Source organism: Castor canadensis, chromosome 10 (genome assembly GCF_047511655.1).
Source record: "Castor canadensis chromosome 10, mCasCan1.hap1v2, whole genome shotgun sequence".
NCBI lineage: Eukaryota > Metazoa > Chordata > Mammalia > Rodentia > Castoridae > Castor > Castor canadensis.
In genome coordinates, this window is record NC_133395.1 from 66400135 (window position 1) to 66427691 (window position 27557).

The window sequence follows — 27557 nt, forward strand, 5'->3', positions numbered from 1 at the left end:
TCAGCACGGCGTCTTTATTGCTAAAACTTTCAAAAATTCAAAGGGTCTGAGATTCTCTTCTGTTTACAAGCTAACAAGTAAACCTGCCACAGTTTCATGGATGCTGAAAGAAGATAGGAGACTCCTGTATTGGAGACAAAGAACAGTTTGTTCTAGCAGTAGTCAGAGTACCACCATTTTTACATAGATTCTCAAAGTTCCATTTAGTACGAAATGACCAAGTGACACTTAGACACAAAGTTAAACACTATGCCAGAGAAATCTTGAGGTTAAGGAGCCTCAATCTTTTATACTGTGCAGAGAGCAAACTTGCCTGACCTTTGTCCTAGAAGGAAATACTATGTGCTAGTCAGCTTTCTATTATTGTGGCAAAATAATACCTAACATACACTAACTTTTTTTTTTATTCATATGTGCATGCAATGTTTGGGTCATTTCTCCCCCTTCCCCCCCCCCGCCCTTCCTTGCCCCCTGCCCCCTCCCTCCCCCCCACCCCCTCGATACCTGTCAGAAACTATTTTGCCCTTATCTCTAATTTTGTTGTAGAGAGAGTATAAGCAATAATAGGAAGGAACAAGGGTTTTTGCTGGTTGAGACAAGGATAGCTGTACAGGGAGTTGACTCACATTGATTTCCTGTGCGTGTGTGTTACCTTCTAGGTTAATTCTTTTTGATCTAACCTTTTCTCTAGTTCCTGGTCCCCTTCTCCTATTGGCCTCAGTTGCTTTATGGTATCTGCTTTAGTTTCTCTGCATTGAGGGCAACAAATGCTAGCTAATTTTTTAGGTGTCTTACCTATCCTCATACCTCCCTTGTGTGCTCTCACTTTATCATGTGATCAAAGTCCAATCCCCTTGTGTTTGCCCCTGATCTAATGTCCGCATATGAGGGAGAACATATGTTTCAGAGATTTCATTGATGGTCACTCAGCCCTATTGCTTTTGGCTCTGTGGTAAAGCAGAACAACACGGTGGGAGCACAGGGCGGAGCAAAGTTCCTTACCTTATGGCAGCCAGGAAACAAAGAGAGAGAAAGCAGCTGGGGTCCCAATATTCCCTTCAAGGGTATGATCCCAAAGACCTAACTTCTTTCCTTTAGGCATCTTCTGAAGGTTCCTCTGCCTCCAAATATTACCACAGGCTGTCTACCACAAGCCTTTAGCATATGGGCCTTTAGAGGACATTTAAAATCCTAACTGTAATATGGTCTCTATTATAATGGATAATAAACACCTCTATGTTTTGTCATAGATGGAGATAGTATCTCTAGCTTCCATGGCTTTGCTGTATAAATAACCTTGAAAAGGTTATTCAGAACAAAATAAACAGTACCTGTATCCATAAAATATGTAGAAATCCAAGCAACCCATGACAAATTATCTACCAATCAACATTCCTTTAGCAAATCAATTTCACATGAATCTTTGTTTCTGTTTGCTTGGACCTATCACAATGAAAATTAAATGAAAAGCTAGAGGTCAAATTTCAAACCACAATAATAATGGTTGTTTATGGATGATATTATACAATATTATAGATGATCAGAATTGAATTGTAGTAAAAAGGCATCTCCAGTGTCACATGTATTTGACTCTATCTCCTGAGGATACGTTTGGTAAATTCCTGCCATTAAGAGAAAATGGGTATTTGTCAAGACAGCAATGGCAATAAAAACATTTCCAAATAGGAACATGCAGATTAGATGTTTAATTTGACTAGCTTTGCAAACGGCATTATTAGTGCAAATTACCTAAAGCTCTCCCTAGAATTTTCTTTCTAGTCAAATTCATTGGGTTTTTTTCCTTCCTCCTTCTTTTCCTCCCTCTAGATTTTCCCTCTTTCCTTTCTCTTTCTCTCTCTCTCTCTTGTTCTAGTTTGCAACATTGTTACTTTCCTACCAAAAGCATCTATATAACATGAAAAATGGAGAATCTTGAGTTCTATGATATATAAAAGGAAATGAGTGCACTTGAGTCTTCATAGATGTATGTGCAGAGTTATGTTGGTGTCTGTATGTTTAATATAAGTGTATGCTATATAAGTACATTTAAAAGTAAGTTCTGTGGTCCATCTGGAGTTTGATGCATATTTTCTACTTTTGGATGAAAGCAATTACTGTTTGTCTTAGAAGTTTAAATGGATACCATCTGTCAGAAGGCACCATTAGTCAGCATGATGTCTATCACTGCTCATTATGAACTCAGTAAATATATCATGTGATACGGACAATACAGAAGAACATACTTGGGTGTTAACTTTTTTTCATAGGACAGTAACTACATACTATAAATCAATAACTATCTAAGTGGCTTAAAAAACAACCGGTTTTCAATTTTTTTTTTTTGGTGGTACTAGGGTTTGCTTCCCATCTTCTCATACCCTGGCAAGGATGCCAACACTCAAGAAAATGGCAGAATATATATGTGTGTGTATATATATATATATATATATATATATATATATATACCAGGAACTAGAGAAAAGGTTAGATCAAGAAGAATATATATATATCCATTCTCGTTTTTCTTTTAAACCAACCACACTGATTTAAGTTGGGAATGTAACTCTGTCTAAATAGACTGAACCTGACTTCTATCTCTACTCAAAGACAGGACACTTTCTTTAAATGTGCCTTGGCCTTACCCTAAATCAATTGAAGTCCCCTTCTGGAGCATGGGCAGACTGCCTGTACCCACTAAAGTTCTGCAGACACTGTTACTGTGTAGTTAGATCAATGTAGCCTAGCTCAGTGATGTTCCAGGGCCCCTTGGATGCTCCATATCATTTCAAACTGAAAAAATACAATCCAGTCATCTGTCAGGCCACCCCCAATGCGTCTTCACTCCCATCACTGGCACCTTCACTTTATCTTCTCTAAACCTCTGTTGCTTCCAAGGAGAAGGCTTGAATTACTGCAGTTGCACAGTTGTTACTGACAGGAAAGTAATTCCCTTCTTAGCAGCTCCAGTTTGTTCTCTGAGTGGTCCCTCCTCTGCTCCCCTCCATTGAATCCTCCTTGTATGAAGGATACCTGATTTCTTCCTCTTCCAGGATGAGAACAGAAAAGGACATGCAGCATTGAATACATAACTACATTTCCATCATTGATATCAACTTACTCTGAAAGTATTTTTTTCCTTCTTGACTTTTTAACGTGTCCTCACTATAATGAACATTATTAGTATTACCATTATTTGGCAAGCACTCTACCTTGAGCACTGCCCTCAAACTCTTTTTGCTTGAGTTATTTTTCAGATAACTTTTTTTTCTTTTTTTTTTAAATTATTTATTTTATTTTATTATTCATATGTGCATACAAGGCTTGGGTCATTTCTCCCCCCTGCCCCCACCCCCTCCCTTACCACCCACTCCGCCCCCTCCCTCTCCCCACCCTCAATACCCAGCAGAAACTATTTTGCCCTTATTTCTAATTTTGTTGTAGAGAGAGTATAAGCAATAATAGGAAGGAACAAGGGTTTTTGCTGGTTGAGATAAGGATAGCTATACAGGGAGTTGACTCACATTGATTTCCTGTGCGTGGGTGTTACCTTCTAGGTTAATTCTTTTTGATCTAACCTTTTCTCTAGTTTTTAGTCCACTTTTCCTATTGGCCTCAGCTGCTTTTAAGGTATCAGATAACTTTTATCTGAGGCTATCCTTGGACCTCCTACCTCTACCTCCTACAGAGCTGGGATTTTAAGTGTGTACTACCATGCCTGCCTTGTTCTTTGAGTTAGTTCTCACTAACTTTTTGCTCCAGCTGGCTGGGAATTAAAATGTTCTGATCTCTACCTCCTGAGAAGCTGGGATTACAGTTGTGACTCACCATGCCTGGCCTGGATTATTGCACTGAATTATGAAAGAAGCACTACATCTCCTCAAACCAGAACACTTGCACTTGACCTTCTGAGTCATCCCCACTCTCCATATCTTTTTATGCATTTTGACTAAATGAAACTTGTTTTCCCCTTAGCTTTCTTAAAGTGTGAGAAAATTTAGATCAAAGTCACTACTAATGGTCATAGCAGAATAATCCTTGTCTAGGATTTATGCATGCATGTTTAAATGCAATATTTATTATGCATGTGGTAAGCACAATACTTAGTATTCACATGGTGGATACAAATTAATTAGAAACTCATTCTTGCATATCTTATCACTGTGCTACGCCTGAGGGAGGCTCAGAAGTATAAAATAGTGTTCTCCTCAAAGAGTAGTACCAAGATAAACACAGATAAAACAATTATAATTACAATACCTAAGGAGTCAGATTTTGTGGTGTAGATTACAACTTTTCTATAAATTCAGAGGAAAGAGAGATAAGAAGTGTTGGCATAATGAATAAAAAGCTTGATTCTAATTTTAATTTTGACCTTAAAAAAAGTGTGAGATTTAGGTAGGATGGTTGAAAAAACCCATGAAAGTGAAAGAGAAAATGTCATGCATCTAACAGTAAGGAGTTAAGCCTGATTAGAAAGAGTTTGGGGGATCTTGAAAACAAGATAATGGAGACTTTAGTGATAAGTGGAGGAAAAATATCATTGCATTTTTTATTTTCTTTTGTGGTACTGAGGATAGAGCCTCGGGACCTTATATATGCTACATAAGTGCTCTGCTACTGAGCTGAATATACAGCCTTTATTGGTCATTTCTGAATAAAGACGTGTCATGATGTGAATTATATTTAAAAATGATGCTGAATGGTTGAAAGATGGAGCAGTAACACCAAGAATGCTAGATGTGAGGTATGTTAATCTCTTATGGCTGCCATAACAATGTACCATAAGCTAGGTAGCTTAAAACAAGGCAAATTTATTGTGTGGTGGTCCACAATCAAGGTTTCGACATGGTTGCCTCCTTCTAGAGGAGAGAATTGTCCATGTCTCTCACTTAGCTCTTTCAGGTACTGTTAGTCCTTGTCCTAGACTTGTAGAAGTGCCACTCTAGTTTCTGCATTTGTGGTCATATGGCACTCTTTCCCTATTTTGTGTCCAAATTTCTGTCTTTTCATAAGAATATTAGTTATTCTATTTCCAATAAGTTCCCATTTATAGGTAGTAAGGGTTAAGGACTGAATATATCATTTTAGAGAATACAGTTAAACCTATAACATTAGAATTTGGAGTAATACTGGAGCTATAGACTAGCTTGTATTGCCCCAATATCCATAGATTGGAGTTTTCACCCCCAACGTGATGATATTTGGAGGTAGGAGTCTTCAGGAGGTGAATAGGTTTAGATGAGGTCATGTGAACAGGGCCCTTATAATTAGTGCCCTTATAAGACCATTTGGAGAATCCTTATTTCCCTCTGTCTCTGTCTCCATCTCTCTCTCTTCCTTCTTCCCCCCCACCCCTGACATGTAAGGATACAAGAAGTCTAAAAGCATTAAAAAGAATTACTAAGGAACCAAATCAGCCAGCATCTTGAACTTAGGCTTCCTAGACTCCTGAACTATGAGAAATAAATTGCTGTCTTTTAATTCATCCAATCATGGTATTTTGATATGGCTGCATGAGCTAAAATAACAGGCATGAGGAGATTCACTTACTTAGTAGTTACCAGTGCACACCATATACCAATCACTATGATAGGAACTGGATGCCAGGGACTAGGGCATTGCAGCTGGTTCATTAATCCTTTTAGGGATCATGTATGTGTTTATTCCCTCCTTTACTCCCAAAAGAACTTAGGCAACAAACATTATCATAAAAAAAGAGTGGAAAAACACAGGGCTTTGATAATTTGGAAAGATATGAGTTATAAAATAACAACCTATAATACCAAGTCAAGAAATTAGAAAAATTTAGAAGCAATAGAAGCTTTCCTGAAAAAATATAAAACACTCAAATTAAATTAAGATATAAAAAAACTTGATTAGACCAATTACCATAAAAAAAGATTGAAAAGGTGATTAAAGAACTTCCATTAAAAGGTACTGGAACCAGATGGGCTCACAGCTGAATTTTATTTAACCATTAAAAAAATAAATGATTCTATCATTTGCTAAATTATTTTCAACCCCAGAAAAAGGCATAAAACATAGTAATTTCTTTCATAAATCCAGCTTTAGTTAATATCAAATGCTATAATGATAGTATATTCAAGAAAACTACAAATCATCATCTGAATTATATATAGGTGGAAAAAAAAATCAGCAGATAAAACCTAATAGTATATCAGATAACTAATATATTGTGACCAAATAATGTCATTCCAAGAATGTAAGGCTTGTTTTTATTATCAAAGACTGTGTCAACATAATTCAATTCATTAAAATTAAAGGAAAAAGCCAGTGATTAGATGAACAGATGCTGAAAATTTATTTTATGTAACAGCATATATTTTTAACTTAAAAATTATGGAAGAAAAACAACTATTATTCTGAACAGTAGAATACTAGAATTGGAAGCCAGACAAGGATGTCTGCTACTTCCACAACAAAGCAACAGTGTTTTTGAGATCTCTGGGCACATGGACTTCTAAGATGGCCTCCAATGATGTCCATCTCCTAGAATTTATATATTTGTACAGTCCCTTCCTTTTGAGTCTGGGAGAGTCCTAGAGACCTTTGAATGAATAAAATATAGCAAAGGTGGTTATCACTTATAAGAGGAGGTTGCAGAAGATGGTGACTTCTCTCTTGTAGTACTCTCTGCATCTGTCTGGCTCTCCTGGCTTGCTTGCTCCAATGAAGTGCTCTAGTCAACAGTGAGGGAATCAACAAACGCAAAGATGAGACTCTTTAAAGAAGTAATGGAGTGAATTCAAAAGTAGATTCTTCCCCACATGGGCCTCGGAGTAGCAGCAGCTTAGGCTACCACTGTAAGTGTGGTCTGTGAAAACACCTGAAGCTGAAACCCAGTTAGACTGTGCCTGAGCTCCTTACCTATAGAAACCATGAGAAAATAAATGCTGTTTCTCCCAAGAAAGTGTTGGAACATGCATTTGCTGCCTAGGATTGACAGAAGCATCAGAAACAAATTAAGCAAGGCATTTCAGAAAAAGAAAAATCAGAATGATTGGAAGGACATGCATATTGGAAGGCGATGGGTTTAGTCTAGGAAGGAAAAAAAGGGTCATCATGGGGCATAGGATGGGCAGTGATAAACTTTTCTCTTAGCAGAGTTCTATTTTACTGTCTTACTTGTTGCAAATAGCATGAATTTACCATTGTAATTTGAAAAGACATCAAATAAAAAATTTTCCTAAATAAATATAATATTGAAATGACGGGACATTTTTTTCCTTAGTATTTGATGCTTCCTTTCTCTGAAGGAAGTTGTTATAATTTCTAATCTCTTTTTGCTCTTTTACCAAGGGCAAAAATTCATAGTGCAAGTGGGGACTGAAAGAGTTAATAGATTAGTAGGTTTTGGGAGATTTTCTGCAAGCAGAGCCCAATTTAGCTTTTTCCTCTTGGGAAGGAAAAACCATCAGGAAGCAGCCATTCAGCAACATGTCTCCCAGGACAGGATCTCTCCCTGCAGGACTGTGGGAGATACGTGAAGAATGTGGCAAGAGCGCACTGGCTGGATGAGGGACCATGCCTACTTTTGGGCTGCATTTGGCAGTTCCACTTGACTTGACTGGTCAGTGAATTCTCATCTTGGGTTTCCTTCTACCTTTATTTTTAATTTTATTTTTCAGTTTATTTCAGAATTAGGGCAAAAAAAAGGGATGTCAGCAGAGTTGATATTTTAAAAATAGCAGTTTTAATTTGGGCAGAAAAATTTAGAATACAAAACCAAAAGTGATTTATGCATCTTAGTGTATATAGACTTTACCCAAACAGACTGTAAACCAATATGAACTCTAGTTGGTAGGTTTGCTTTTCATAGTTGGGTGGATTTGCAATTCTGAAACTACATCTGGGTGTTCAGCATTCCCCAGATGTAGGGCAAGACTTACGCAAATGCATAAATATATTGAAGATAATGAGGGCCAGGTTTCTTGTTTTGAAAAGTCATAAATCTGGAAACATTCCATGGTGTTGGACTGATATGAAGATACCAGTGTGAACAAGTGATTTTTTAAAATAGAAAACTAAAGACATGAGATATGTAGTAAGCATATAGAAAATAAAACACATACCCCATGTATAACATATTACCTAAGATTGTCAGCAAGGACACAGAAATAGGAAATGAGCCTGCCTAGTGCCCAAATCTTGTTTGCTAAATGCTATTTTCCATAAGAAGAGACCTGGAGAAGTGACTGATTGTGGGCTTAGGTCAAGGAGAGTATAAAATGAGCCTGGAACTTTTTACTGCACCACAAGTAAAGATGTATCCAGAGATTTATGTCAAAAGGACACAGAAGTAAGTTTGAAGGGCTGCCCACTACCAATATCTGGCCCAATTTGAGCATCAAAATAAATAATGATAAGAATGAGTTATTATTGAATAAAATAAGCATTCAGAGCTGGGCACCGATGGCTCATGCCTATACTTCTAGCTACTCAGGAGGCAGAGAGCAGGAGGATTATGGTTTGAGGCTCAACTAGGCAAATAGTTGGCAAGATTTTATCTCAAAAATACCTAACTCAAAAAAAAGACTTGTGGAGTGGCTCAAGTAGTAGACCACCTGAGTTCAAAACCCAAGTACTGCAAAGATAAGAGAAAATCTTCAGTGGATACCAAAATTAATAGGGAAAGTTTCACAACTAACATGATACTTAGTCACAAAGTATATCTGTCACAAATTACTTACTGATTTCAAAGAGGAAAATAATAATCTTATAAGAGAAATTACTGAATATTGTTTTAGCTCAGCTATTTAATTTAATATCCCCCAATATTAGGAAAAACTAAACTGCACAACCATGTGCTTTCTAAAAAAGATGTCCTGAAAAGGACACAATATTGGTTTAGCTTTATTCCTGTCAAAAATGCATAACCTGAATCTAATCATAAAGAGACATCCTACAAAATACCTGGCTTGTACTCTTCGAAAGTATCAAAGGTGAAAAAAACAAAGAAAAGCTGAGGAACACTTTCAGATTAAAGGATGTTAAAGAGACACTTAAGATTTTGAATTTGAGTTTGAACCAGGAGAATAAACATGAAAAAGGATGTTATTGGAGTAGTTTGTAGAATTTAAATGTGGATTTGAACTACATAATAGGATTTTGTCAGTGTACAATTTCTTGATGCAGATAACCCTGTATTTATAGATAAAAAGTCATCATGTCTCCACTTATTTTATATTGGTTCTGATAAAAATAAGTGTGTATGTGTGTATGTGTGTGTTCAAAGACACACAGAATTACAGAGTAGGGAAAATATAATACAACTGGTTAATTTGTGATATGCATGTTTGTGTATGTATATATGATATATAAATGCACACACACACACATCAATAATGTATATCAATAACACATGTTTCATACAATACATATGTAACAATCTAATTTAACATAATTATACATTTCACTTAATACATACACAGTTTAGGAGTTCTCTATGCTTGCAATTTTCCTATAAATTTGAAATTAAAAGCTACCCAAATATTAGAGAATGATATAGATAGATAACTACAATGGATTGTTGAGGGAATTTGTGGGGAAATATTCACACATGGTTTTGGTTGTGCCCAAATAGGAGGCTTTGGTTGGGACTATAGTTCGTGAACAGAGAGTTCAAACTTTGGGTGTGTGTAGTGGTTTATATTGGACTGCTATTTAATTTATTCTGCCTACAAGAGGCTTAGGGTTTAGACCTTACAGTATTTTGACATTTGACACTTAATTGCTGCTTGCAATAACTTTGTACATAGGTGTTTCTATGAAGTCTGGATCTTAAGCAAGAGCTCTGAGTCCCACAAAGGTTTGCAGATACAAGTCTATGGGTAGACTGCTGAGCCACGCAGAGTGTGGAGGCTATATTCCTTATGCCAAATTTAACCTTTTATTGGAAAATTTCTTCTCATTTGTTTGCCTTTCCAGTTGTACATTCTGTAAAAAATGTCATTGACTGGCACACTAGCTGAAATGTAAATATTTGGTACTGTCAAATTTTGCTATGGCCTTGGTCAATAATGTGTACTAGGACCTGGTCACACATTTGTGTCCTGCATTAGGAACTCTGGTTTGGCTTGTTTCCTAAATTTGTCAGATGTGGAACATGAAAAAATTGCATGTCCTGTTAGCTCCTTGGACTCCACAAAAATGCAAGGCATATAAGCATCTCAATATTGTAATTTCGGAGGCCCCAAAGAAACTGTACACATTCCAGTGGCAGAAAGCCCAGGTGGCAGATACTGAAGGAACCCCAATGCTACTGAGACACTGAGAATTCTATAAACTGAGATTGTGCATAATTTGACATTAGGCAGTATAGTCTTTTGACTTAATTTAATAGGACCTTGGACTTTAAACTTCTAAGTTCTCAGGGCAAGATAATTTAATTTTACAACAGTTTTGAACATCATCCTGCAATGAGATTTAACAGTAAATTCTCCTTGGAAATTTGAAATTTAAGAAGGGTTTAATATTAAAATCTAGGGTATCTTAATTGTTATGAATTGAATTGTGTCCCACTCTCTGGATTTATATTGAAGGTCTGATTTCCATTACTTTAGAAGGTGACTCTATGTAGAGATAAGGTCTTCAAACAGGTAATTCATTTAATGAAGTCATTAGTTTGAATCCTAATCCAGTAAGTCTGTTGTCCTTATGAGAAAAAGAGATTAGGACAGAGACAGGTACAGAAGAAACACCATACAAAAACACAAGTGGAAGATGGCTATTTGCAAGCCAAGGAGAGTGGCCACAGAAGCTAACTCTCTCAACACTTTGATATCAGAATTCTGGCCCCAGCATTGTGGGAAAACAAATTTATGTTATTTTGTGGTCTTCTGTCATGGCAGTGCTAGCAGACTATTACATCGATGTCATTAGATTTTAGTACTGATGTATGCCCATAAATATTATTTTAGTGGAACGGTGGTTTTTATTGGGAGAAATGGCCTAATGATAGGAACAGAAGTGTGCTGAAAGATTATAGGCCTTTCCTCATGAGGGATTGAAGTTAAACCCAAGGGGTCATGGGAGCAAAACAGGAAATAATATGAGGACTACTTTTCACTACTCCTGATCTTTTTTTCCTGTAAAGGGAATACAATTAAACCAAATTCCAGGCATCTCTCTGCCCTTTACTCATTTATCCCCAAGGTGGCAGTGGTGTGGTGATTTGTTCTATTGGTAAAATTTGGAGAATTAAGTGAGGCATAGCCAGCCCAGTTGCACACTCCTTGTGAGCAAGCAACTTTTGGGAAACATGCGTTCCACTCTGCTCTTCCTGGGACTCACTCTGCCACAAAGCATAGGAGGACACAGGGCTTCTTTAGTGAAATGCTTTGCTGACTGGGTGCTGAAGGGTTTCTAATTCTGCTGTCAGCTAGCAGATACATTGCTCTCCTGTTAAGCTGTGGTCATTTTCCTACTTCACTTTTAGTTATAAAGGTAATACGTTGATTTCTCGTCTGTCTTACTTTTTATTATTCAATTTGATCAGAATAGAATGTGAAGGAAAAAATGCCCCCCCTCAAAGACACCAACAAATATTCATATTTATTGAAATTTTTCATCTAAAGAATTAATTTCAGCCAGGCATTGGTGACTCATGCCTGTAATCCTAACTATGTGGGAGGCTGAGATCATGGTTCCAGGCTAGCCTGTGGAAGCAAGTTCTCAAGACTCCACCTCAACTGATAACTGGGCACTGTGGCGTGCACTTGTCATTCTAGCTACTTGAGAGGCTGAAGACAGGGAAGATCAATGGTCCAGGCTGGCCTGGGCAAAAAGCAAGATCCTATCTCCAAAGCAACCCATGCAGAAAAGGCTGGCAGAGTAGCTCAAGTGGTAGAGCACCTGAGGTGAAGTACTGAGTTTAAACCCCAGCACCATCAAAAAAAATATATACCATGAAAATAAATTTCCTATTACTCTTGGACATCTGGCTGTATGAGTTTTTAGCAGCATGCCAAAGTCTAAGAAGTGGTGTAGATTAAAGACAAACTTAGTGACTGACCTTCCCTCTCTTCTATTGGCCTTAGTATAGCTAAAGAGAACCAAACTTACATAACATATATTTAACTTATTACACATTTAGCTCAATGTCAGTTTCAATTTAATGTTAATTAAAATAACCCTTGACGTGAATACAAAAATTGCTTTGTGCTTTACAGTTTATATCATACTTTCAGAGATATTACTTGATTTTCCCCACAGTGGGGTGACTTGGTGAGTTTATATGGGTTACAAAAGATGACAAAGCTAACCCATGGCTGTCACACATGCCTAGTTCTTCTGGCTCTATTATGCAGTTGCTTGGCAAAAATTCATTAACTCTGCTGTTTGATGAGGAGTCAGAAAATTAGTGAGTTCTAAATAGACAACAATATGTTCAATGGCACTGTGCTTACGCTATGCGTGATAAAATCTTAAAAGAATGTAGGAGCTATGTTGTACCTTAAGCAGTGTGGAGTATTCAACCTTGCTTGAGTTCCAAGGTAAATAAGCAACATTATCTAAGGCACATCTTAGAATTAGCAAGTGCTGTATCATGCGGAAGTGAGAAAATACTCTGGTCTCTCCTAACCTGTTCTCTTTCTCTCCAAAATCAGAAAGAAACCTGTGGCAACTTGAAGATTCTTGAACAATTTCTGCTGTGTAGCACTGTGACAGTGCAACTTTCAAAATTTGCAACCCCCATTCTTTTTTTTTTTTTATTTTCCTCCCTCTGTTTCCCACCTTCATCTTTTGTCTCCTGCAGCCAAGAAGGGTACTGGATCAGCAGAGGAACTCTCATTTTCATTAATTTTATTCTGTATATTTGAGATTAACAGCATGATGTTATATGATACATAGGGTAGTAAAATAGATTTTATAGTGAAGGCAAATTAACATATCTATCATCTTATGTAGTTGTGATCTTTATGACTTCAGCAGATAAAATCTACTTATTTAACAAAAATCCCCAGTGCAATCTAATTTTATTCACTACTGGACATTAGTTTTCTAGACTTGTTCATTCTATATACATATCACCTTGTGTCCTTTCACCTACTCCCTATTTCCTAGCTCCCTACCATCGGCCCTACTAACTACTGTTAAAAAACCCAGTTTCTCCCCTGCAGGCCTTGTTCTAGCAAATATCAATAGAAATCTGGTTGGCTTCAGTTAGTTGGTTCCCATCATCTGGGGACTATGTGGGCCTTCAGTGTTTCTTCTTATTCCCATCCCATCATCTTAACTCTACCAGTTGAGATTTCCTTAGGTGCTAGTGAGATAAGTCCTAAAGGCCCTTGTCAGATGTTATTTCTACATTTTACACCAGAGCTTTCTTATCTAGTCACAGTTAAGGTAGCAGTACACATGTCTGCTCATAAACTTGGTGGATAAGATCAGGTTTTTTTAGGCAGAAAAGGCTGTTTGTAGTTTTCATATAACAGTGTAGAGCCAGCTTTTGTATTTTCCTTGTAGGACCAAGCTTTCCCCAAGAAGAAATAGATAAAATAAAACAGAATAAAAAATGAAACATGCTATCTCTGGGAGCTCAAATGAGTGGCAATTTTACTTTAGCACTTTGTAGATGAAATTGTATTGTGTCATGACACATAGAGCCCTTATCATCCAAAGCCCCACTTTTAGAGGGTGATAAAAGTCTTCCACCTCTTGGTTTCTCTAGCTTTCTATTTTTAAACCTTGAATCACCCGAAGGTGAAATAAGAATCTTCTGTGTCTAGAATTGACATCATTATTTGAGGTGACACATTCACCCACTTTGATAAATTAGTAGTAATAAAATATGTAATAATAACATACTAGCCCAGATATTTAAATTATATTTCTCACTATTTATTAATAATTAAATAAGTAGCTTCTAAAACAAAAGTATTTAGTTTATTCAATATAACAAGCATAAATCCAGCAGTTACATTTCTCATTATTATATTAAGAATTAATCATTTGTATTCTTTTCTATGATAGTCATTTTCACTAGTGTGAGGAGGCCAGACATTTTGGTAGCTCTGCCGTAATTTAGATCTGGAATGTTCTCCAAAGGCACTTGAGTTAAAAGTTGGATTCCCAGTCCGTGGTGCTATTAGGAGGTGGAATGTTTAAGACCAAATGGGAGGTCTTAAGTCATTGGTGATGTGTTCCTTGAAGAGAATAGTTGGACCCTGATCTCTTCTGGTCTGTCTTTTCTGGCCATGAAGTGAGGGTTTCCTCCATCATGTCTTCTGCCATAATGTGCTATCTCACCACAGATCCAAAAGCACTGGACCAACTGAGCATGGACTGAAACTTCCAAAACTGTGAGCCAAAATTAACCTTTCCTCTTTTTAAGATAATTACCTCAAGTATTTGTTATAGTAATGGAAAGTTGACTAACACATTCTCCTCTTAACTTCAACTTCTTGTCATTGTCAAGATGTTTCTGCCAACCTCTCCTCTAGCACCACCAATGCTGGCTACTGGGTCTTCATAGAACTAAACCATTCCTTTCAGATTAGCTGATCCTACCCAACTGTAGAAGGTAAGTCATTCATTCTGAAGTGCAGCTCCAAAAAGATTGTTATGTTCTTAGAACGTGTCAGAGTCACTGAAACAATAAGTTAAAGAACAAACGTAGATTATTTGCATAGATACACATAGTATTCCCTTCCTGATGTGCTGATAGCTCTTCTGAAAAAAGAAACAATTTCATCAACTCAGTGTATATTTTACAGAATGCTCTGTCTTATGAAGAAACATCCAATGCAGGGAATAAATAAAAAAAAAAAAACCACAGTTTCAGATGGAGTTCCATTGAGATAACAGTACAGGATTCATGCTTGTTCTAGTGAATGAAAATAACTTCCATAGGGAAGAAGCAGGGAAGGGACTCTGGGCTTAGTCTTAGTATTCTTTTTAAAGAAAAAAATTTTCCAGGATGTGTTATTCCATGCTGAAAAATTTAACTTGGAAATGTGTAGTGAAAGATGGTGGCTTCTGGCAGGTTTAGACCCAATCATGTAAAGTGGGATTAACCATGCCTGTTTGCCCAGAAAGCTATTTGAGATCCTGAGATGAAAATAGAAGTGCAAAGTGTCCTTATAAATAAGTAAGGATTTTTGCTGCTAAGAACAGCACAGAGGCAGGTTGGGGCTTTTGTGTCTGAGAACTGCCGACTCTGCAGACACAGATGATGTGTGAAGTGTGGGAGACGTGTGCAAACTACATTAACCTTCCCTCACTGGAGCTCCCTCTCCCCTCCTACCTCTGGGTTGTTGGGGTGTGGACTCAGCTCAGTACCCTGTGCAGGAAAATCCTCTGTGCTTTGCAATGGGTCCTATTAATGCCATTAAATATACTGTAATCATCTTCTCTTCACAATGGATTTCCATTACACTTTAATATTTATCTGCAGCTACTCAGTAATTGACTCCTTGCTTCACACTACAACTAATCTTGGCTAAATATTCCTTTACTTAATTCTTCCAAATTTTATTTTATTTTTTAAAGGAGGATGTAGTTAGAGTGGAAATAGTGAAGGCACAAAGGCATTAAACATTTGGCAACAGTAGTATAGAAAATAGTAAGTTGTATTATGACATGATTTTCCCTAACAGACATCATAACCAAGGATTGCTTCCATTATTCCTTCTTTTCTTTTTGTCTTCACCTACCCTTCTTGAGGAGAGATTTCTACCTCTAATAACTCTGATGAAGTCATAAATATAACTTTTAAAGACTTTGAATATTATGTTACCCACATCTTCAAGAGGAAATAATAGATTTTGTGAGACATTTCTCTTTCTGAAAAATATCACATTTTCATAGTTTATTTATAAAGTGACATTTATGTGTATTTGTCTAACTTATAATCATGACTGTCACTTTACTGAAATGAGTTTCAATTAATATTAACAATATTGAGCGAGCTACAGGACTTTAACCAAGCCTTCCCTAGACTCCTTGCTAAATGATGGCAATATATAGAAATCTAGTGATTTGTATTTTCCAAAAACTTCAAAGGATAGATAAATAGAAAATATTTACCCAGGCATGGTAGTGCATAGCTAGAATACAAGCACTTGGGAGGCTGAGGCCAGAGGGTCAGGAGTTCCAGGCTAGCCTAAGCCTCATAAGGAGAACTTTGAAACAAAACAAGAGAAAATATTTTCAGAATCTCAGGTAACCACTTCAACTGTACTGATACTTTTCTCAGTACTATAGTTTTAGAGTTTCTCTCTGATATTAATGGAAATATGGTAGTCATCTGAGAATTATTTTTAAATTCTGGAATGGAGGTAGCTTTTTGTTACTGGGAATTTCAATCAAAAACTGTTATCTTGAAACTAAGGTTATAAAATGGCTAACTTGGAGATAACTGACTAGTCCCTACTCTTTGGAGTCTCTCTTCAGAATTTAAAGTGGTAATCTATTGCTTATACATTTTTTGTACAGTGCCCAGTTTTCAGAAATGATTTCCTCCTAACATTTACATTTAAATAACATTTATTTGCACAGAGGAAGGTAAGTAATAACTTAAAAATTTAGCATCCTGCTATAGATATTTCTATATCAAGTTCAAAAGGAATTAGGGATTTTTTTATATCAAGTTCAAAAGGAATTAGGGATTTTATTTAAAGCTGATATACTCTGTTATAATCCAAGCAGAATTTTACCAAAGAGTGTTCTTATTCTAAAGTTTAAAGTAAAAATACTCTGATTCTCAGTAGTCATATATCATTCTGTAAGGGTTTTAATTCTTCTGTGCCACTCATACTTAAAAAGCAATTGACAAATAGGCTTCAGTTGAGATTAACACCTTCAACTCTTCCCGAACAGCACACCCAGTTTCAAAGACTTTGCCCAATTAACAGTCAGTTCTAAAATGCATCTTAGGTATCCCAGCAAGTTGACTGGGCTGTCACAGGGTTAGTAAGAAACCTAGGCTCTTAAGCTGGTTAAGGCTAAAATGTCCTGATTATAATGTGCAATAATACATTATTTATGTGACTGTTGTCCTCATTACACAGGAAATCTTATGATGCGCTGGGATTATCAGATCAATTGTTTAGCATAAGCATTTTGGTAATCCCTAGAAAAATTTAAAAACTGCCTTTCTATACTTTCTCTAACTTCTGATGCCAAATGTGTAGAGCTATTTCCCAACTAATTCTCCAACTTGGTAAACACCCACCAGGTGACCAAAAATATTACTCAATTGTGACACTAACTGCCCAGAGCAATACTCCAGAGGGTAAGGGTTTGGTTCCATAAGACTGCCTTCCATTTCAGATGCCAGTTGTAAACAGGGAATCCCCAGGCTCTAAATCAGAAGTTTCTACAAATCTGCCTCAGATTTGACACTTTGCTAGAATAGATCACAGAACTCAGGGAGGGCTTACTTACTATATGGCTTATTATAAATGAAGACCTGGAAGAAGAGATTCATAGGGTAATCTCTGGAAGAATCCTAAGCACAGGAGCTTCTGCCCTGGAGAGTTTTGGGTATGCCACTTTCTGGGCCTGGACACATGAGAGCATTCTTGTTGACCACCCCGGAAGCCCTCTGCATCTCCTTGGTTAGGGTTTTCGTAGAGACTCCAATACATAGGCATAAATGACCACTGGTGATTAACTCAACCTCCAGGCTCTCTCCTCTCCCTAGATGTCAGGGGTAGAATTAAAGTTCCAGCCCTCTACACTGAATGCTTGGCTATCAAGTGCTTCCCCTCCCCCAACCTTAGGGGCTTTAAAAAAATAATTTCATTAGTTTATACTCTGGTGTGGTTCAAAGCGTCTTGCTACAAATAACAAAAGATATTCCTTTTGCCTTTACCCTTTCAGAGCCTGTTCAGGAGCTGGGGGGACAAATCCCAAAAATACCCAAGGATGTACCTATTATTCTTATCACTTAGGAAATGACCAGAGTTTAAGGAGTTCTAACCAGGACTGTGGAAGAAGACCAAAATGTATGTTTCTTATTATATCATAATATCACATCTGGTAGAGAATTGTCAACACAAAACACAGCTCTTGTTCCAAATGAAATAAGAAATAGTTTATTCCAAGTCAAATATGAGATTCAGGTTACCTGACTAGCATGCTCCACTGTAGAAGAGGTTACACAAACTTTTATAGGTGAAGAACAAAAGAAAGTGGTAATGCAAGACATTTACCAAATACGCTGAGTATAGAAATCAAGTAGATAGGGTACAGCAGAGTGGGGAAATCTCTTCTATAGTTTTTAGATGTTATCTTATAGCCTTCTTAGCTTTAAGCATGGTGGAAGCTAGAGGTCTACTAAGCTTCATGATATGACACATTTCAAAAGTTTAATCTAGTAGTCATGAGAATGTTAGGTGTGATACAGAAGTTGATGGTAAATAGCTATTAAAAGGAACTAAAGGAAGCCCAAGATAACCTTGGGTCTCCATTTGCAACTCCATCTCTTTATAGTCTTCATGATTAGCCAGCCAAGCAGTCTGCAGTATCCACAGGATAGATGTGGCTTCGTAGATGTGAGCTTCAATTCACAGAGTAGATACCAAATACACATTTCTAATAAATGAATGACTATTCAAAAACCTCCAAATGTCAAAATCACAGTGAAACCCATTTGCACAACTAATTTATGCTAATAAGAAATTAAAAGGCAAAACAAAAAAAACCTTTTGAGACACCAATTTCCTCATTTACAAAATAAAGATATATAATTAGATGTGCTAAAAAGTTGCCTTTGAGCTCAATGAGTCTTTACTTCTAAAAATTCATTATTTTTTTTTAAAACATGGATTTCTCTAGTAATTTATGTTAATTGAGTTGTATTATTCTTTAGAGAATATTTGGCTTACATGGAAGCTAAGAACTACATATATTCAGAATTTACCCAAAGACAGTTTGCAACATGCTTTTCAAGAATGAACATATGGAGAAGAAACCAGCTGGTTTGGTCAACAACCCTTTGACATCACAAGCCCCAAATCCCAAGCACAGGACCTAACTCCCTCTGAAAAGGAACATGTGACCTGTGAAAAGGCATGATGACTATCTATACCTGCATGAAAGAACCCTAGAACTTCCCCTTCTCACTGTCTAGTCAACAAGCAGCTTCTCCCCTCTCCTCTCTTTAAGGCCCCCTGACCAACTGATTGGGGAACCCAATTTGAGCTGCTCTGCATGCTGGTCAATCTCATAGTAAAGCTCTTTCCTTTTACAAAAGTCAGTGCCACATCTTGGATTCTTTGTGCATCAAGCATTGAGAACTTGATTGTTATCAACTCCTTGGCAACTCTGCCCAAGATAGTGTAGAAGAAAATGCCATGGGGGCCCTGCGTGCTTTAGGAAACACCAAGGAATCATTGCATAGATATCAGGATATCCACTCTAGAGGATAAGAAAGGCCCTAGAGGGTATTGCTTAGGTGGTAGATCTGGGGAGGTTATGCCCTTGGGATTTCACTGTCTCCTAGTTTGTGAGCTAGGCAAGAAACTGACCAGATAGTGTCAATTTAGGGAAAAATAATGAAGATTGAAAGATCAAAGAAAATTCAAGTGAGTGGGGGGCTCTTTGGGGGATATTAAAAACTCTGGAAAGATCTCCAAAGATGTGGTATAATGTTTCATTTGCCATAGCCAGAGAACCTAGAAGTGGCTTATAGTCTTGCCAGTTTAAGTTTCTAGAATTAAGCAGATTAGAACTGGTAGAGGTGTGAAGGACTGGGGGCATGGCTCAAGTGGTAGAGCACCTGTCAAGTAAGAGCAAGGACTTCAGTTCAAACTCTAGTACTGCCAACAACAACAAAAAAGAAATAAGTAAATCTCAAGCATGGAGATTTCAATTGCTAAAATACAGTGATGCTTGTGACTAAAAATATACTGTATTGTTTGAGACTGCAGAAAAGTGATAAGCCTGGCAGAGTTTTCAGGGTAAGGCAAGGAAGATTATTTAATGCCATTTAATAGTTGGAGGAGATAAAAATGAAATTGTGCTTTAATCTCAATGTGTGAGTCTTTGCTTATACAAAATATTAGTTACATCACATTTGCCTCAGATTTGCTAACTGCATAGCACACTATTATATTTTATTTGTTGGACATGTTTGAAATTTTTCAAGATAGCATGTTATTTCTTAAGAGAGGAGAAAAGGCTTGAATGAGAGGCCTTTTTTTCTGGATATCCAGTGAGATCCAGTCTGCTGAATCTGTGAGAGGAAAGTCAGGGGTAGCCTGCTATTTAGCAGTATCTGCATGTGGTCTAGTGGACAGGGTGGCCCAGGATCCTGATCCCTCTTCAAGAAATAATTTGTGTGCTCTACGCTGACACCTTCTTCTGTCAGGATTTTCAAAGAATGCCTCAGTTGACTGCAGCCTGTCCCCTTACTCAGGATCAAGTCTTTTTTCCAAGTACCCCACGCTCAATGACTAATCAAGGCAGGGATTTAAAAGATTAGTCATTTTGGCCCAAACACAAAATAACTCTGATGGATAATCTGATCTTGGGAGCACCCTGTGGGATCATCAGAGACCTCTCTGGACAGACTTGAGATGAGACTTTTCCTCTGCCCTTTCACACTGTGTATACTAAGGGAATTCCTTAAGAAATACCCAGAGAGCCTGCCCCACATCAGTGGCCTTCTAGCTTAGTTTGTGTCCTTGAAATTCTCATTTTGGTCAATCTGCGTTATACAGATATTCACATACAGTGCTGTCCCTGTAAAACTGGGAGCTTGCAACAACTAAGCCAGTATGTACATGTTTGGATAGAAATGTGTAAAATTTAATTTGTATAATTAAAATTTATGGAAAGTGTCTTTTGTGAAATTTAAGCCATAGAATACATTCCTGAGGTTGGGGTTTACAACCCAGTGGAAGAATACATGCTTAGGATATGTAATCCCTGTCTGTCTGTCTGTCTGTCTATCTCTCTTCCTTGAAGCTTCTCTTATGAGCATGAGCCCATGGTGACATCCCCAATTACTGTAGCATAGAGACAGCCGTGTGTATAAACATGGCTATCAGTGCCCAGGTTTAAACCAACTTCTGGAATATCTCTACACACTGTCTTAAGTGCAAGTTTCTGTTTAATGAAAAATGAGAAAATTGATGATTTTTTCACTCTCCAAAGAGCAAAGCAATAGTGACACAACAACACTTCTTTTCCAAAACGCATAGATCAAACACTGCCTTCATAGGCTTTCATCTCCATTTCATTTTGATATAGAGTGTTCACACTTTGATTTCGGAAGCACAAATATTCCATTTAATGAGTCTTTAAAACTAACTGTGCTTTTGCTTAACCCATACATATTTATTATTAGTTCTAAATGAAATTATATTTTCTATTATATCACAAGGTTATACATAAGGCAATACTTTTCCACCTGCTGCCATTATAAATTTGATAAACATATTTATTAAGATTAACTGGTAGGGGTGAATTGCTTTTTATAGTAATTTGTACTGATGCTACTTTGTTTCAAATCATTGCTCCTTTAAGGAAGGTGTATTGTAAACCTCAGCATTTGCTCACAGCAATGGTTAGAACAGAGCTCTGCACACAGCACAAGACTCAATACCACTTTAATTGAACTCAACAAAATTGGTTTAATGACAAGTCTTTTTAACAAGCATGGCTGCTTTGAGAAGTTATTTTATTATAAACTTTTTTCATAATGACTTAATTATTGCTTACGTACTGAGAAGTCTAAGTTGATAGAGTACAAAATTATTTCTATTCCTCTTAATCCTAATTTTACTTTCATTACAAGCTCATGCCAAGTCTGAGCAGAATTAGCTTCTGGTTGCAACATTTCTATTCACACCACTAAGGAGCAGCCAAGAGTGACAATGGGAGACACCAGAGTCTAATTTTTCATCTCTTAAAAGAATATTTGAATTATGTATGTCTCTAATCTCTCTCCTGGCCCCAACGCTATTCAAATGCTCACGTTTGGGTAAAGAACAGAGACATATGATTCCCATGTATTTTGAGGCTGTAGTTATGTATGATGTTCTGCACTCCCGTGAGTGCATTTTGTGTTTGTGACACTCATAATTATTTGACTTTAGTGCTGTGTTAATCAGGGTTCTCCAGAGGAAAAGAACCAAGAGAATACACATAATTGTAAGAAGGGATTTATTAGATTGGCTCACATAGTCAGAGGCTGGATGGATCCACAATGGTGGTCTGTAGGCTAGAAAGCAAGGGAAATTGGTAGCTTCTCAGTCCAAGAAGCTGGAAGCCTCAGAACAAAAGAAGAGGCCAATGATGCATCCCTGAAGCAAGACCAAAGGTCTAAAAGTCCCCAAAAGAGCTGCCAGTACAAGTCAGCATTCAAAGACTGAGGAACCTGAATTCTGATGTTTACAGAAGTTAGCAGTAGCAAAAGTCACACCCACTCAGAATAGTAGAACAGGCATGCATTTCTCCTCTCTTTTGCTTTTTCATTCCATCTGGAGCACAACCTATTGGATGGTGCCATCCACATTTGGAGCAGTCTTCTCCACTCAATTCTCTCACCCTAGAAAAATCTTCAAAGATGCAGAAATATACTTTCCCAATTTTCTGATCCTCCTTCTATCCAGTCAAGTTGACAACCAAGATTAACCTATCACACATGTCTCTATATGTGATCACTTATTGATTACTTTCTTCCCCTACTAGGTACTGCTTTCCTTGAGGGAAGGTATTCTGTCTATTTTGCTTATTATTTTTCCATGTATCTAGCACAATGCTCAGTACATAGTAAACATTGTGGTCTAGCCCTGGACTCCAGAGTCCTCTCTGCTGGCAGAGTTAAAATTTTTCCATTTCTTTTTTTCCTTTGGGAAAATTTTTGGATTCCTTACAGCCTTTGCAAATGCTCACCATTCAAGGATTGAGGTGCTGAAGTCGTAATACAGTGTTAGTAAGTGAATGGTGTTGGTATGCCTCATACTTGCACTAGTGCGCATGTGCTCACCCCCCAATCCCGCTATACAGTTTACACATACTGTGGAAGCTGCTATGTACAGAGTTGCCAAATTCCCATGAAAAAGGAAGATAATTCCATCTTCTACTCATAAGGACATCCCAAAATGAGAACCTCCTAGGCCAGGATGAGTTTTAGCTAGACAAAATCTGAACCGAGAAAAGCTACGAACGATTGGCAGAAGCTATGGATCCATTAAACATGTTTTAGCATCCAGATGACCTAACAGCAGAAAATAATACTTTGGAATATAGGATTGAGAATGAAAGTAAAGGCATTAGGAAACAGACATGATAATCCAGTGATAATAGCAGTCAATACTTAGGACAATGTCCCTTGAGGCGCAAAGTCCTTACATACTTGCCTTCTAGGACAGGACCCATCTCAGATTACAAATGGGTTAGACATCATTTGTAGAGACAGAGGAATACTGAATTCCTGACCAATAGATAAAACTATGCTGTTATGTAGTCACAGTACAGACTTCATTATTGTTTTAAATGTAGTAAGTAAGTCACTTGTGCTAGATCACTCTTTCTTCACTAAGTCATCCACATTCTGAGCGGTAGGAGTCCTCCTTTGAAAGTCACTCTTTGGAAACCCAGTGGGAAAGATCACATGTTCTTACTCTAACTTTGTTAACTGAAACCAAATCTCTCCAGGAGAAAGGTAAGATGGCTATCCAGGATGTCTCCATTGTTCTGGATCTCATCCTCTCTTGCACTGTGTACACATACCTCCCATGGATGGCTTTTAGCCAAGGTCCCAAGTTTCAATAAACTTTTCCCAGAAAGTTCTGTGTAGAAACATAAAAATATTTTCTTTACAACCCTACAACTATTTTTAAGATATTCTCCATAACTTCAATCACAAGATGAAAATTTTTGAAACAGAATAAGTGTTTTACAATAAAGAGAATGATAAGGTAGAGAAAAGAATCTAAAAATTATTTGCATTGTGTCAGAAACTAATAGATACCTAGAATAACTAAAGATATGCAAGGAGGAAAACTACAAAGTATTATTAAAAAAATTAAGAAAATATCAATAAATGTAGGGAATATATCAGTAATTGAAAGTCTCAATATTGCTAAGGTGTCTACGCTTCCCAAATTGTTCTATAAATGTAATGCAATGTCATTGAGAATCCCAGTAAATTCTTTTCTAGAAATTGATATACTGATTCTCACATTTTTGTAGAAAATAAGAGATCTAGAATAGTCAATGCAATATTGAAAAATAAAGCAAACCTCAGAAGAATTACTATAAATCTATTATTACAAATTATACACTGTATTATGTACTATAAGTGAAAACCTGTATTGATTTAAGAATAGATAAGCAGATTAGCAGAACATAGGGAAGAGTGCATATATATACATATGCATATACAGTCTTGATTTATTAAAGATTCATTATAATGCCACTGGGCTATAACCCCAGCTCCATACCATTTTTCTTTAAGAATAGAAATAGTAAATTGTACAATTTAAGGCTGTGCCTAAAAGAATGGTATGGAATATTTTAAATGAACAAATCAGGCTTTTTAGCTCTCTAGCCTTTCATTAGCTATAAAATACTTAAACTTGTATCCAACTCACATAAGTTCATCAACTCAATGTAAGCAATAAAACTAGCAATTCTTCTGGCCTCAGGTTGATTAAAGACTTCATTGATTTGCACTCAAAGTAGGGAGGGACTTAGATCCTATGAGACGTGGTCTAAACACTTCCTCTGATGACAGAATATGACATATCTTCATTTGTCCTTTAGCACAGCTATAATTTGCAAGTCTGAATACATTATGGTTTAAGAATGTAATAAAGCATTAACATTTCTTTCAGAGACAAGGAATTATGAGCTAGAGAAGACCTTAGTCCTGCTAATGCACAAGCTGGAATAGGAATGGCATGAACATTGAGAAGCCACAGGGTACGGATGGCATGGATGTCCCATGAGCATTAATTTGACTTTGTCAGACAGAAAGAAAAGGGAAAATAGTTTAATGATGGTAATTTAAGAGTAACTACTTTGAACCATTTTCACATTAAAAATATTGATATATAGTATGAAGAACATATAAAGTAAGTGAAAATTTCAAATAAAATCTAAGAATTCAGACTTTATCCACCCTGTGAGAGGTGCTTTTGGCAACAAGTCCTAGGATTATGGGAATAATGTGTAAGTACCTCTTAGTAGGTTAAGTTGGTAAAGCACTCAGTTCATCTAGGTCAAAACCTTTATTTTACAGTTGAAGATTTTTTGGTTCAAATAATCTAAGTAAGTGGCAGGTTCAGCCAAATACCAGGAAGTCTGCCACTCCACCATCAAGGCTTTTGTTGTCTTTTTAGGATATGATAAGGGATATTGCATGAACCATATGCCCCAGGGTTCATTGGTTTACCAACACATCTTAGAAAAACATTTTGAAAGACACTCCTGCTTGCTAAACTGAATTGAATTCACGGGTTATTCCTCACTAACTTCACAACAGATATTTAGTAATCAGTTTGTGGGGTTAAAAAGTGTTCCCCCAGACTCACTTAAATTTAACACAGATGCTCTGACTGGGATTCCAGCTTTTCTAAGGAACGTGATTAAGGATGAAATATAGGACATGGAACAACCGCATGATGTTATTTGCAGTTATAACCCATCACTGTCTTGGCCTGAAAGTAGCACTGGAAGGAGGCAGGTGTTAATAATACAAGATATACTCACACAGTGACACAGTTCTGCTTTAATTAGGGTCGTAAGTTTTAGAGCATTCTTAGGCACCATTGTGCTTTCTTTTTTCTCCCTCCCTGCTATGTTACAGAAATGCGGGAAACAGATTCAACAAATCCCTGCTAATCAGAATTGAATATTCTATCCAATTTTTATATTTTCCTAAAATTTTCTCTGAGAATAATAAGAATCTGACTGGATAAACTTAGCTAAAAGAGGTACGAATCTAGGTTTTTTGGAATTTTCTTTAGTCCTCTGTCATTTGCTGCTTTGGCAGTGCTGGGAAGGTCCTGGAACTCATGAAGCAGCTACAAACATTGCATACCAGAGGACTAGAAGGAATTCCCTTCACTTTCCCCTGCTATGCTGGTTTGTTTCACACAGTGTTTGAGTTTGGTTTCCATGGTGGTATAGTGCATATTTTGTTGAGTGTGTGCCCTTCTCCTTGCCAGCCATGAGAACATTTTCCATAATTTCTACTCACACTTGTTTTTCTTACTTGAAAAAAAATCAAAGTAACCATGTTTTTTTCTGGTACTGCATATGGTATCAGAATAAATCTATCTATCTATCTAAAATAAATGTTTAATGTTACAATATATTTTAGATTTATAGGAAAATCTATTACTATCTTGCACCAGCAAGGTACATTTGTCATATTTAATGAATGAATGAATTAATACAAGTTCATACTTGTATTAATCATCTTGCCAGTACTTCAATGAATCCCTGTTATGATCAATTTACAAAGAGAAAAGGTTTATTTTGGCTCATGGCTTCAGAGGAGCCAGCCAATGATTGGTTGGCCCTGTAGCTTTGGGCCTTTGTCAAGACAAAGCATTATGGCAGGAAGCATGGTGGCAGAGTAAAGCCTTTACCTCATGGCTGAAGTGAAAAGAGAGAGGAAGAAAACAATGTCCTTTTTTTGTTCCAGGTTCAAGTCTAGCGTGCCATATTATATTTAGTCATCAAGTCATGACTGATACTGTTTGTCAGACTTTTCTTTTTTTGATGATCTTGACTTTTTTTGTTTTGAGACATGGTCTCTGGTAGCCCTGGCTGGCCCCAAACTCAAGATCCTCCTGCCTCAATCTCCCTAGTGCTGAAATTATAGGTGTGCACCTATATTCAGCAGTCTTAACAGTTTTGAAAAGTACTAGTCAGATATTCTGTAGAACTCCCCTCAAATGGAATTTGTATAATTTTTTTTTCATGGTTAGACTGGCATTATGGAATTTGGGGAAGAAGAGTCCAAAATAAAGTGAGATCCACATCACATCTTATTGAATGTGAATGCTAACAACATGACTTATCATTGTGAGTCTTAACTGATCATCTGACTGAGGTAGGTATTTGTTGAGTTTTTCAATTATGAAGTTTTTCTTTTCCTAACTGTACCATGAGAAGGAAGTCACAATGTGTTACCCATATTAAGGGTGTGGGAAGTTATGTGCCACCTCCTTGGGGACACAATTTATTTGGAACTGTTCTGCATGAGAGATCAGTTTCTTCTTTCCAATTTATCTATTTCTTTGGTCATTTATTTATACCAGTATTGACTCATATGTATTTATTTTATCTGTTGAGTTATAATCCAATAATACCTCATTTATTTTATCATTCCAATTATTCCAGCTTTGGTCTTTGGGATATCTTTTATGTGTCCATCAACTTTCCATTACTTTAACAAACACCCAAGATAAATCAAGTGAAAAAGAGAAAAGATTTATTTTGGCTGACAGTGTTGGAAGTTTCACTCCATGCCCTGTTGCTTTGGGCCTGTGGCTGCACAGTACTTTGTGGCAGGAGCCATGGCAGAAAGGGCCTGTTCACATCACAGTGGGTAAGTGAAAAATAAA